A 13334-nucleotide genomic window follows, 5' to 3' on the forward strand; every position below is an offset into this window, starting at 1 on the left:
CTACACCTCCTGCTACAAAATGACTGACTGTGACTTCTTTGATCTTGTTGATCGGGATGAATTATTAATCCTTTCCCCCAATATATCCGATCATGGAGTTAACTGCTAGCTGTTTCTCTATACAGGTCATCAAGCACAATGATTTATAGATTACCCCCAATGAAATATAGTCAGTGATTTACGGCCAGTTCATACAGTTTCCATTAAGCTGGCTGTAGGGTTGGAAGTCAACAGCTGACTTTTGAATCCTTTCTCTTCCGATTCAAAACTAGATTTTGACTAACACGCTGCAATAATTCAAATGATGGGTAGCTGTAGCTGTACATTGAATAAGTCAGACACTGATTTTAAAGGGCAATCAATCATGGAAAGCAAACAATTTGTGAGTTGGTTTGATATCGGAGGGCGAAGCAGGTGGCTTCAACGTGCTTTTCCCCAGCTCGCACTGCACACACAAATACACACAGGCAAGGCTAACCATTCCACATGCCTGCCCCACATGGGTAGCATCCAGTTTCTAAGCTGCCGACAATCAGATATTTCATTCACAGTCTCCCTGTCAAGCCAACCACTTGCGTGATGTGCAATGCATCCAAACAGAATCCTTCACTAATCCCTTATCAATTTCTACCAATCAATTGCTTATTATCTCCATAAAGTATATATCATTCATTCATTCAAAGTCCTTCACAATAAAATGTTACACAGACCATCAAGAAATTAATAGTATCCTCTGTACATCACAATAGTGTAAAATAATCCACGATTAGGGTCAGTCCTTGTACTTTTTTTATGCTGAGAGTTTTATTGATGAACAAGATGTTTGTCTTTATTCAGAGAGTTGAAAATGGATATCTCTTCTTCTACTGGTACACATATCATAGGCTTGAAAACCTACAATTGGAGGTTAAATATAACAGGGTGGTAATTAAAGCCCACAAAGTATAGTAAAGCTTGGTGCAGTAGTAGGAATGAGTAGCTCCCTGCAGATCGGCAATAGCAGTGATAGCAAGATACTGTCAGTAAGGTAGGTATTCACAAGCATGGACCGCCGGGGAGAGTGTTCCCGGACGCAACAACGCAACTAGCCAGCACATGCACAGAGCAATTCAATCAGCTGCTAGGCGCATCAGTCTCTACCCCCACGAACCGAACCTCGGCAGCAGAACGAAGAACACGAACCGGAGAGAACAACACGATATCTAGCTAGTATGTAGGCCCACCCAATGACCCAGCAGTCCTGTTTATTATTGTCACAACCAATTACTGGAGGCAGGGAGCTCGGGCCTGGCTGTGCACTGCAGAATATAATAGCCCTGGCCTATATACACGAGTTCATTTGAGGTCACGGTATTACACACACTCATACACACAACCCATGCCTGCAAGCCACTTCTATTATTCTTTTATCGGTGCTTCTCATTCTCTCTCCCTTCCTCTCCTTCCCTTCCATTCATTTATTCTCCCCCTATTCATTCAATCTCTAGTTCATACTCAAAGAAGGAAGGTGGAATAGAATTGCCATCCGTGCTTGAACATGTGTGTGTCAAGGAGAAAAAGAGGAAGAGAGAGAAGGAGAGAAATGCTTTGTGTATTGTGCATTTGATTGTATCCCCCTCGTGAGTGTGTTTTGACTTTGCGTCCAATTCTCCATGCCCTAGGCAGCTATCGCGAGTACTGTGTAAAGTGTGTGTGTGGTGTGTGAGTGGGAGGGTGGGTGGGTAAACGTGTGTATACGGAACCGAACCCTCACACGCAGGCAGTCATTTATCAAGGTTGTCCTCTGTCTAGCCCTCCATCAAACTGATTCAACTTCCACTGCTATTAATCTATTTGCATATTCATGATTCAGGAGGAATTGCACTGCGCATAAATCTCACTGAAATGCCGTCTAAATACCCCCGCGTACAGTGCATCTCTAATAGAGTTCCAACATACATGCACAGGAAAACAATCACAGCACTCCTTCCAAGACATGATGTAAAATTGAGTAAATATCAATAATTTACTAATGATATTACATCAAGGAATGACAACTGATTCCATATAGGCAATGTAAGTCTATTACAAATGCCAATCTCCTCTCTATGCATCCAAGAACATGTATCATAATACAAACATAACACTTGGAAGTTATCAACTTTCAAGTGCTATGAAAATCACTTTGTTGTTTTAAGGTCTAACGACTTTCCACTGAGAAAACAATCCCAGCCTATCAGACACAAGGTGATTACACTTTATCAAGTTTCATATCCTACACTGACATGAAATCAAATGATATGTATAAACTTCTAAGAAATTATTCAAAATGCAATAGACAAGCAAGCATTTCATAAGCTCTCATTGTTTCTGAATTGCGGTTTGAGCTATAATTTCCTGATGGATACAACAGATCTTCTTTCCTTCCGTGGTGTGATTTGTCATCAAATAGACTCTACAAAAAGCATAGAATAACTCAATGATGAAAATAGCACACCAAAAACCCAGTCATTCTATGCCCGTTTTAAAAAATAAACCTTGACAATTGCGCATTTAACCTGATTTTCTAAATTTCATAATGGCTATGGAACTTCAGGTTACGCACCACTTCTCACAGAAGCATAGCAAGTGCTGAGTCGGCTGTGCACAAGTTAAACTCATTACTCTTTCACTGTGATTGCTCTATTTTGAAACAAAACAAATGAAGCTTCACCACATTATTTTCACTCGCAATGTTTAACTATACAATTCCTTCTCTATTTTGGCTCTGACATTTTATCCCAATGACAGATCATGCTTACGATTGAGCAATCAGCTCTCATTTGGAACTATATTCTTTCATCAAGGTAACAGTTCGGCAACTAATTACTCTACCGCTGTCCCGGCCGTGACCTCGCCTCTCCTAGCTAAACATCCAGACCTCAATCTGGAGCGGCGATTCCCCCATTATGCACCACTCATGTTAATTGGAGTGATGGTTTCGTCGCCATGGTAGCCATGATAAACAAGAGATGGCGTCACAACCATCCAAGAGCAAAGTATACTTTAACCATCATCTATCGGCTTCAACAGGGTTGGTTTGATATCGAATGTGGTGTGATGTCATGTCTTTCCGCTTGAGAATAATGCAAGAATGCAAGTTATGGTCGGGATGCATGAGATGAAAATTTTATTTGCTCCCTCTAGATTTTTATTGCAGGAGAAAGATGGCATAAAGGCATTTAGTTCCTCAATAGCGCAGAATAAAAATACAAGATAATATGAATATATCATAAATATATACGAGCAAGCTTCGATTCATGAACATCTCTATTAAACAGACAGTAAATTTTTAACCAGAAGTCTTAAAACAGAACTGTTGTGACTGCCATGGAATACCGTTTTATGTTCTTTACATATCCTGTTATGAATATATCTTTTAATAAATTGTGTCATAACACAAACACATCTAATTGGATGGGGCAATATCAAAAGCATCTACAACTAAGCTTATACCAAAACTAGAATTTCTAATCAAGGAAACAAATGTAAATTTACAAGGCAGGAGATCTTGAGTTATTTCTAATTAGTTCAAGGTCACTTATCTTGAAAAATAATTGCTTACTTGATTTATTATGATGATAGTGTAGTCACAGAATTAATGAATATAACAATCTGGAACATGCATGAACTAATTTCCTCATTACTCTGGCATATGTGATTGCAAAACAGTGCCATGTACACTTATATACCGGATAGACAATGGTTCAAATAAATGAAAACCAATTTTTTTTATTGTTCTATAAAAGTATTTTTATAGATAATACATCTAAATAACTCAGGTATCTAAATGAACCTAACAGATTTTTGAAAAATCCCTTTCACTTTTGAAATTTGTTTCTTTCCAGAGATCCTGATAAAACATAATCTTTATACCATTCATGTTTGAGCAATGCCAAGCATCAAAGGTGTTCTGGTGTGCATAGATTTCAAATATGGTGACATATGATGTGGTATTTCTCTATGAATATCAAACAAAACTGCTATACCATCTCTGAATATAAAAAGAAATAAAGGTTGAACCCAAGGCTATAAATATCGACATAAATTCCCAAAAGTCTAATGCCAATACTGACAGGGGAAATTCAGAAGAATTCAGGGCACCACGGCTTAGGCCATGACTGGTATTTACTTTTTGAATTTGCCACGAAAAGCTCCACCAATATCTATCGCACAACACCGTTTCGAAAAATCTTTTTTTCTCACTCCTTCTCTGTCTCCTTTTCATCGCAAGACGAGGCATGCAGGCAGGCAAAGGGAAAAGAAGTTAGGAACGTTCAATCAAAACGGGGAAGGAAATTGTAAACAGAGTAGAGTTACTGATCAGGAGGACTCAAAAGTGCAGTCTGCTCATGACATCCCCAGCACGATTCAAAAATTAGATGAAAGCCTACCCCGGCCTGCCTCTCTCAGGCCATATTTTGGGAGGTGCCCTGGCACGGCGAACCAACCCAATTGCGTGTCCACCAGAAATTTAATTAACCTCTTGCATTTTAACGGCTGTAATCTGCTCTTCGCAAACAAGAATTAGGAGGGTGACATTACCTTTTAATATCACATCCACCTATCAATCTTCATTCCCCCAGTCGGACACAAAAGTGAACTTTAGGATTGACAGAATTCATTCATTTCTACCCCCCTTTATCAATATGATGGTCTGGTGGGGGATGGGGGGAGGAAGTGTTATATTCAGACAATATCACATGAGGATGGCATCCCCATTCTCCTATTGCACTGACAATGTGGTTGTACACTAGAGCAGAAGGTACCCCCCCCCCCCCCAAGAATTTCAAAGTGACAAAAAAAGGGGAGCATTTATTCATTTCACTGCCTTTACCGTTATGATGGGCTGGTGGGGGGGGGGTTCGAGATGAAGTGTTACATTCAGACAGAGTCACATGACGGTGACATTCCTTGGCTCCATTATTCATCACACAGACAATGGGGTTGTACACTAGAGCAGATTTCATGGAGTCAGGTTTAGGTCGATAAACCAGACTATGATGCTACATAGTAAAAAGCTTTATCTTAAAGACTTTCTCATGAAATAACTGTTTTCTGTAGCTACCAGTACTCAGCTTCAATTACTTTGCAATAATTAATATTAAATTATTGGCCATTTAGTTGACTATCAAGTGGTTCTTAGATTGTATTCCTACCTTGTTCCTGCCTAGAAGACCATTGGTAAGATGCAAGACAGTGATATGAAGGAAGACAGGTAGCTAAAAATGGAATGCAACCACGGAGCAATGATCTCTTTGATGACCTGCAATAGAAAAGAAAATAAAAACATTTACAAACTAAGATTTCTTTCAAATTAACATTATTCTTATACAATATTCAGTGTTTATTAATAAATCAAACTCCCATCTCCATGGTTAAAACTTAAAAATTAAATACTAACTCTAAATGAAACTGATATTTTGATGATGTTTTCAATCAAACATACATTTGTAATGTTCATTATTGCTAACTTCGGTTTTAACAAGACCTAAAAGATGATTCGATACAGTTTCTTGGGTAATCAGTTGAAAAACAAAGGCATGACAAAGGTTTTCCTTTGATCAAGAACACTAATAATCAACCACAAGATAAAGGTCTGGAACACTATTATTGCTCTATCTGATTTCTGTTGTCTATTCACGTGTAAAACAAATGAGAGATCCCCCGCCTAAATAGTCAAAGAGTTGTGGGTCAATTTTCTTTTAAGTAGTTCATCATTATAGTGACCATTAGAAATAATATTAATGTTTTGAAAACACACTACATTCACAGGGAACCAAAGGTATAATAACAGGGTACTGGGGCCCTGTCTTACAAAGAGTTGCGATTGATCCGATCAATCGCAACTATGGACTGCCAGCAATGTCAAAATCTATTATGCATGTTTATTCAAAATATTTTCTAGCTATGATGTATGTTCATGCATTCATCATTGTCTTGAAAATTCGCTGTGCTTCTCTATTTCCTGTAGAAAAAATTATGACACTGATGGATTTCCATAGAGTTACGATTGATTGGATCAATCGTAGCTCTTTGTAAGATGGAGCCCTGGTAACATAGACCTTAGCAATTGATTGTGGGTCTGATTCTTATGATTGATCATACACATATCCCCTTTAATCCACAATAATAATACATATACATGAAATACATACAATGTTACATATCAATGTTTCATAAGCAATGCAAATAACAACTGCCAACTAATATTCATACTGAAGTAACTGCCATTTTTAAAATTTAATTTGAACACTTTCTCTCTTACACATCAGCAAACTCAGGGGGTGAGAAAAATACATAGGTCAATGAGATACACAGTTATTGATGTCTACTGGAAATTATTTATATGATATGAACCCAGTCTCCATTTCAATTGCAATTTCTTGGAATAAAAAGTACCGTCATATCTGATGCAAACAGGCAAACAGAATATAATGGCCGTAAAATAAAAATGAGGGTTGGACACAAATAAAGTACAGCAGGAAAAAGTTCATGCATGAAGAACCACCAGTACATAATGTAGGTTAACTTTGTAATATTACTTCTTCAGCCAACGGTAAGCCCTTTGTTTTTTTTTAGCGATTCTTTAATATTTTTTTACCAGCCCCTCTAAAGCTTTGGTAAAGGTTCAGTAATACAGCGCGTGACACTGGCACTGGTCCGACAGTCCCAGACCAGTAAAACTTGCTGTCGGGCCAGTAACTTTTCAGAAATAGCCAGATTTACTGGTCTGACATGACCAGTAAAAAATATATCAAACTATTAATATAAATGATATTTTCTCCTCTTTAGTAAATAACAAAAATGGCTTTGGCATCTTAAAAAATAGCTTTCCAAAAATGAGAAATAGTTCTCTTAAATTATGTTGTGTGTGTGTATGTGTGTACTGTTTGTTAGTAAGTCCGGGGGGGGGGGGAATAAAAGACAGCAAAATAAACAAGTCTTTACTTATGTTTTTCCTTATTTTCGGGACCAGTAAATTTTAGGTTTGGACCAGTAAAAAATGGGTTAGTGTGGAGCCCTGAAATATGAAATGAACTCAAAGTATCATTTATTCCGATATTACCATAGTGTACTGATTATTAAATATTTCTGAGCAGTTAGAATTCAAATTTGGCATTTTTTTCAGCTATAGTATTAGAATTAAGATTTGGCATTGAGCATCCTCTCTAGGTAATGTTTTTTTTTTTATAGGCTTCACCGATATGTTCACCGATATGAAGATTGTTCAAATTTTGAGCAGGGGACCGAAGCAAATTTTTGACATACATGCAAACATAAAATTTCATTCTCGAAATACAGAAAACGATGTTGAGATGCACATGTATGCAGTCATGGATACTGTTCTCATTATACTTTCTTTAAACTAGTTTACTGAAAACCGGTTCAGGAAACCAGTTTGGAAGATCGCTTTGCTAGTGTTCCCATTTGTTCATCCGAAAGGGGTTTTCAAAACCACTTCACGTAAAGTGGTCTTGTTGCTATGGGAATGCTCTCAGTGGTGACATATTTCTCGTGAAATTCGAAACTGCAGCGTAGACATTCTACACACAGTGTGTGGAGAAGCATGCTCAAAATGTTCGTAGATCGCTTACCAGAGAACGGTTGTCTTCATTTACGCTAAAACCAGTTTAACAAGGCAAAGCGATCTTGAGAACTACATCGCAAGGTGGTTTTCCGAAGTGGTTTGGAAGATCGCTTCTAAGACAGTTTCGACCGTTCTCTTTACACATTCAACTAGTTTCCACTAAACTAGTTTTAGGGATCTAATGAGAATGGGGTCATGGTCAACTTCATATGATCTGAATTTAATAAAACGCATCAAATAAAAATGATATCCACTTCTTGACCCAGACTTTAAGTACAAGCTGATTAACCACCGAGTTGACCACTGAGTGACCATTGGCTCACCACATGGTGAACCCTTGACCTTGATTGACTCAGCAGACTGGGTAATACTAGTCGAATCCAATGACATAACTGTTAACAGTTAATTTTTTGGAGTGGCTCTCAATAGTGAGGTAATCAAAATACCCCATTCATGCTGGATTAACGTACAAACCATCACAATAAGGCCAGGTCAAACAATGCTCTCCACATCCTGGTCTATGAATGGTTACTAAAGTCATGCCAATATCATCAAAAGTCAAATATTGAGAAAATTTGTGAATTTTGAAGAAAAAAATTATTAGCAACAAAATGGGGATATATTTCACTGAGAAATATGCCTACATATTACGTTAGCTTGAGTAAAAACTATAGGCCTAGAGGGCTGATTATTTTTAAGTATAATACAGGAAAGAAATAAAAGAAACATATTTAAACATTGTCCTAAATACTATATTAGGTAAATAAAGTATAAGAATAAGATGGTAAAAGGAGGAGCGAATAAGAAAGACAAGAAAGGGAAGGGTGCTAATGCATGAGAGAGAATGGGGGAAAAAAATGAAAAAGCAAGATGGAAGAAAGGAAAGGTAAAAGAGAGAAAGAGAAGAAAAAAAAAGAAATATAGTTAAGAAAGAAGGGAGAAAGAAAAAGAGTCTGTATTTTGTCCAGACCTTTCCTGACCCCGTCCAATCAGCAAGAAAGCTGTGACCCAGACATCAGATTACATAATCCCACTGACTGAAAGAATTAGCACCATGCTGAGAAAGGATAATAATGACCCAAACAATGCACCCCTCTAAAACCTGTGTCAACAGAGCGGTGGAGTACAAAGCACTACATACACCATGGTGACCATGTATTCTACCCCCTAACCCCCCTTTCACACATTCAGTGGGAAGTGGTCAAGTGTAAATACCTCATCAAAGACTGCCCCAAGAGGGGTGTGTATGACCTCATATGAGGACAGATCAACCAGACTACGGGGTCACTTCAGGTCATTTGAGTAAGGGCAGTGGAGAGAGAGAGAGTTGTCTGACCAGAATGACCTGCTATATAAATGCCCTAATGATTGATTATCCTCAGATAGGGCATGATGATACAAATTGTGTCCAACAGAGTGGACTGATCTCATCACCAAGGGAATGGACTGCTGGAGACTCCATCTTTTTACCTTATTTTTCATTATTTTGCCACGTTCACTTCCTAGTTGTCTCTTCTCTTTAAAGCTCCTTTCTCTGGCTAATAAATATATATCTTCCCAGATATTGCTTGCATTTCTCCCTCATATTTATTTCTTTCTTTTTTTCTGTCATTACTGCCAACCCCTTCTTCATTTTCTTTTCTTCTTTTGTCTTTTTTTTTCATGTTCAAAATTTTCCTTCCTTTAGTACTTTTCTCCAAAGCTTTTCACTAACATTATTCTCACTCTTAATTTTTCTCTTATTCTGTCATTTTATCTTCACCTCTACTTTCTGTTATGTCTTCATTCTTTTCAATACCTGCCCTTTCTAAATGATTTCTCTCTTAACTTCTTGTTTCCCTCTGTCCAAAAAAGATTCTGTAAAAAGTCCATGACTTTTCAAACACTACCAGTCTGTGACAGACTCCTCATCAAAAGTGATCTCCAATTGCCATAAAATTGGATACTGCTAGAACCACTATTACAGCTTTGCCAACAGATTTATCACACAAAACATATGAGAAAGCACAGATTTTAGGTGTCAAATCATTCCACTAAAGTCATCAAAGGACATTTCATGAAACAAAGCAGTCAGTGAAAATGATTTTCACTGACTAATGTTGTAAGCTACTGAAATCCTTGTGCCTGATTGGCTCAAAACAAATCGATCAGTGAAAATCACCAACTGCTTCATGAAATTCTCCCCAGGGCCAGGTTATTTCCCTTCAATACTACTGCAGATGGTAATTTCTTACAAATATATCACTTTGTTTCTCTCTCAATGTACTCATAAAAAGAAGAAGATTGTGTGATAAAGGCAAAAATAAATCAAGTAACAGCTAAAGGTAGAAGAGAGTTGACAAACTTCATCAATCAATCAGTATCAAATTCAGTCCTTGTTTCATATGTGCCAAACAGTGAAAATGCATGTGCATATACATATATGAGTAGTCATATTTCTTATGTGTGTCAAAAAGGCTTTTCATGAAGCTATTTGCATCGTTATTATACAAGAATTTTGTCTGCCATAATAACAGGTGACATTATACAATGCCCATACATGTATATCGTACAATCTCTGTACGATTTCGATAATATGTTATTTTAACCTAATGATTTCCATAATACCATCATGCAAACTCCGTACATGTACATATGGCCTCTGTATGACTTTATCTTTGGCCCTTTGACAATGCCCATCACATGAGAATGTAATATGTATGATACTCATAAACAATGTAAATTAAAAAAAAATCATATCCCATAGTTGCCCTCTAAAAATTGTAGACTAATCCACCGCAAAATTATCGTAGCACTAAATGTACATTTGGCATAAAGTTCTGAAGCTATATTTTCTTTAAAGTAAATATTTAAAACAAAAAATACAAAATAAAAATTTCAAAAGTTTTGAAATCCTTTCCCTTCATTGAATCAGAATAAGTCTGGAAGCAATTGAGTCTTAGAACTCTTGTTGGAATGCTCCTCAAGGAGTGGAGAATGTGCATGCATTGTGTGCGGACATGCAAGGATCCGATGACCTGGGTAATAATAATAATTACAATGTAAAAGTGCTTAGAAACACAAAGAATTAAGCGCTATATAAATGTGACCTAAATCTATCTATTCTTATAAGAACATATAGCACCAACCAGTCAAATTATAGCAAAACAGAAAGACAGCAACTCTCCATTGAAATTTGCCACATCGCTTCTCTCCACGCACTCCAAATCCTCACATTTAAAAAATGTATTTAGAGAGTGTATTTCATGATATTAGCCCCGGGTAAATAACAGGGTCACAATGAGACAAAAAGAAATAAATGCTAAAAAGAAAAATAATGAAGAGTGATATTAGGAAAAGAGCACTCTGAGATATTTGCTTCTCAAGAAGATACCTGCAAGCATACCACTTAATGTATTTAATTTCGGAGTGCATTAGAAAATTAGAAATGTAATGGGAGCGTAATGCGCCCTTACCTTCTCATCTGCGAATGTGGAAATTTGATTTCTGCGCATTATGCCACATACCCATCCCCTTAATTACATAAAATGCCTTCAGTAAATCAGGAGCAGTTTTGGGAGATATGATTGTTATGGATTTTCGCCAGTTCGAGATTTAATCAGCGGTGTGGAGTTGTGAAGGGCATTTGGGGTGGGTTGCATGACACAGATTCCACCAAAACTTGCTACTTTCAAGGATGTTATCTTTCTTTATTTATTTTTTACTTTGAATGAACCGTTTGAATTTTGGGTAGGAACACCAGAATGGAAAGAGAGAGAGAAAAGAATTTATTGGTAAAGCTTCCTCAAATTCCACATTATAAATAATAGTCAAGATTTCCAACATGTCTCATTTAAGCTCTTATCTTTTTCTCTTATAATGACACTGTTGACATCGTGTCACGTTTAGCCACCATACATTAAGCCTAATACAGGAATGCATGTAAATTAAAATATAACAATTTTTTCCAAATATCAGTCATAACACCATTATTTTAAACAAAGTATTTGTTCATATATAGAGCTCACAGGCTCTAACAGGAGGTGGGGGGACATTCAAATGAAACAGTGTTTTGAAAATTTATTGCAATTCAAAGAAAAAAAAAACCTGACGTTTACACTGGAAGGGTGACTTTGATGTTGAAGTCATCGGGAGTAACAGTGCTGTCCTGCTGTTCCGCAAGGCAGTCTCAAACAAATGTCAAGGTAAAATACGCCTGTTTATGCATCACAGAGCATTCAAGCTCAAACTCACACGCTCTTCGACTGAGCACCAACCTACTCTCCGCCCCTTTCCCTTGTTTTTATCCTTTCAAAAATCATTGATTGCAACTGACACTGACAAATGTAGCACTGATATAATTCCTTCTTTTTGTCCGACCCAGCGGACGCACCATACAGGCAGAAAATGCTCTACTGCCAAGTGTACATTACCTTCCAGCCTTTTAGACTTGAGCAAAATACAGTTCCTATATAATAGGTATCCTTCAGAAACGAGCTACTCATTCAAAGGCTATTGTACGCTCTTTTAGATGGAAATTCAGTTAGTATTGAGAGCAGTAAACATATATGAAGACTATGCCAACAAAGAAGTTGGGAGAACCATTACTGTATGATTTAGTTTGTATTTCTCGCTAAGTGCATGCTGATTCTCTTTTATGTAAATCCAAGGTTAGGGTTTAATAATAGTCTCATTTTCACAGCATGCTGTATATGTATCTACCTTGGATGTATCAGTTACTGATTCTTCCTTTAAATTTTACCTACTTGAATGAGCAATATCTACAAATTTATAAACAGTATGTGTTAGGCTTTGTGACAGTCAGTGGCAGTGTAACCAGAGGGGTGGGACCAACTTTTCAAGACAATATTTTATATTTTTTATCAATCAAATGATTAATACTACTGTTAATAGGTGGATTCAGCTTTGAATGCAATAAAAGTGCTCAAATTGTCCCAAATTTGTTTTTTCTAAAAATGCAAATTTTCTTGGCCAGAAAGAAAAATTCCTACATTTGGAATTTTCGCAGAGGTAATATCTGTTGTGTCATGAGAGTATGGGTATAAGGAGTTCATTCATGAAATTTGTAAAATTCCAATGCGTTTTAAATATGGTTATAATTTAAACATAAAAAACCAATCAAAACGTTCTTTAAATAAAATGTGAAAGGGGGGATCATATCCCATCATCTTTATCATCAACATTATCATCATAATTACCATCATCATAATTACCCTCATCACCATCTTCAACAGTAGAAAGAATAGAAAACCAGTTTAAACTTAAAGTTTCTGAGAATTTATTCAAATGGATACATCATCCCCTTTTATTGTGTCCTGTAGTGCTTGTATTTTACATAAAATCTTTCGCCTTGTACTCATAAGTATCATTATGCTCAATGTCATTTTCTTTAAGAATTTCTCTGTAAAGTGTCCAAGGTCATCATAAATCCTAGAGCACTCTAATAAAAAAGTAAATTAGCATAAAAGTAGCACGGATCTGCTACAGTTACTGAATGCTTGTGGTGCGGACTATTTTAATGCAGGCCTTGTGCAGACCAAAAATCATGAGTTACTGAAAATGATATTAGACAATAGGGCTGTTATCGATATCATCTTTCGGGAGTCCTGTCGATAATCGCTTGTTTTTTGCCACTTAGCGATATCGATAACCTTTCTCTTGTTGTCGATAATAACCGCTATTATGTAGGAACACAGTGATTTTCTGTGATTTCACGGAAAACATA

Source organism: Lytechinus pictus, chromosome 7 (genome assembly GCF_037042905.1).
Source record: "Lytechinus pictus isolate F3 Inbred chromosome 7, Lp3.0, whole genome shotgun sequence".
Classification (NCBI taxonomy): Eukaryota; Metazoa; Echinodermata; class Echinoidea; order Temnopleuroida; family Toxopneustidae; genus Lytechinus; species Lytechinus pictus.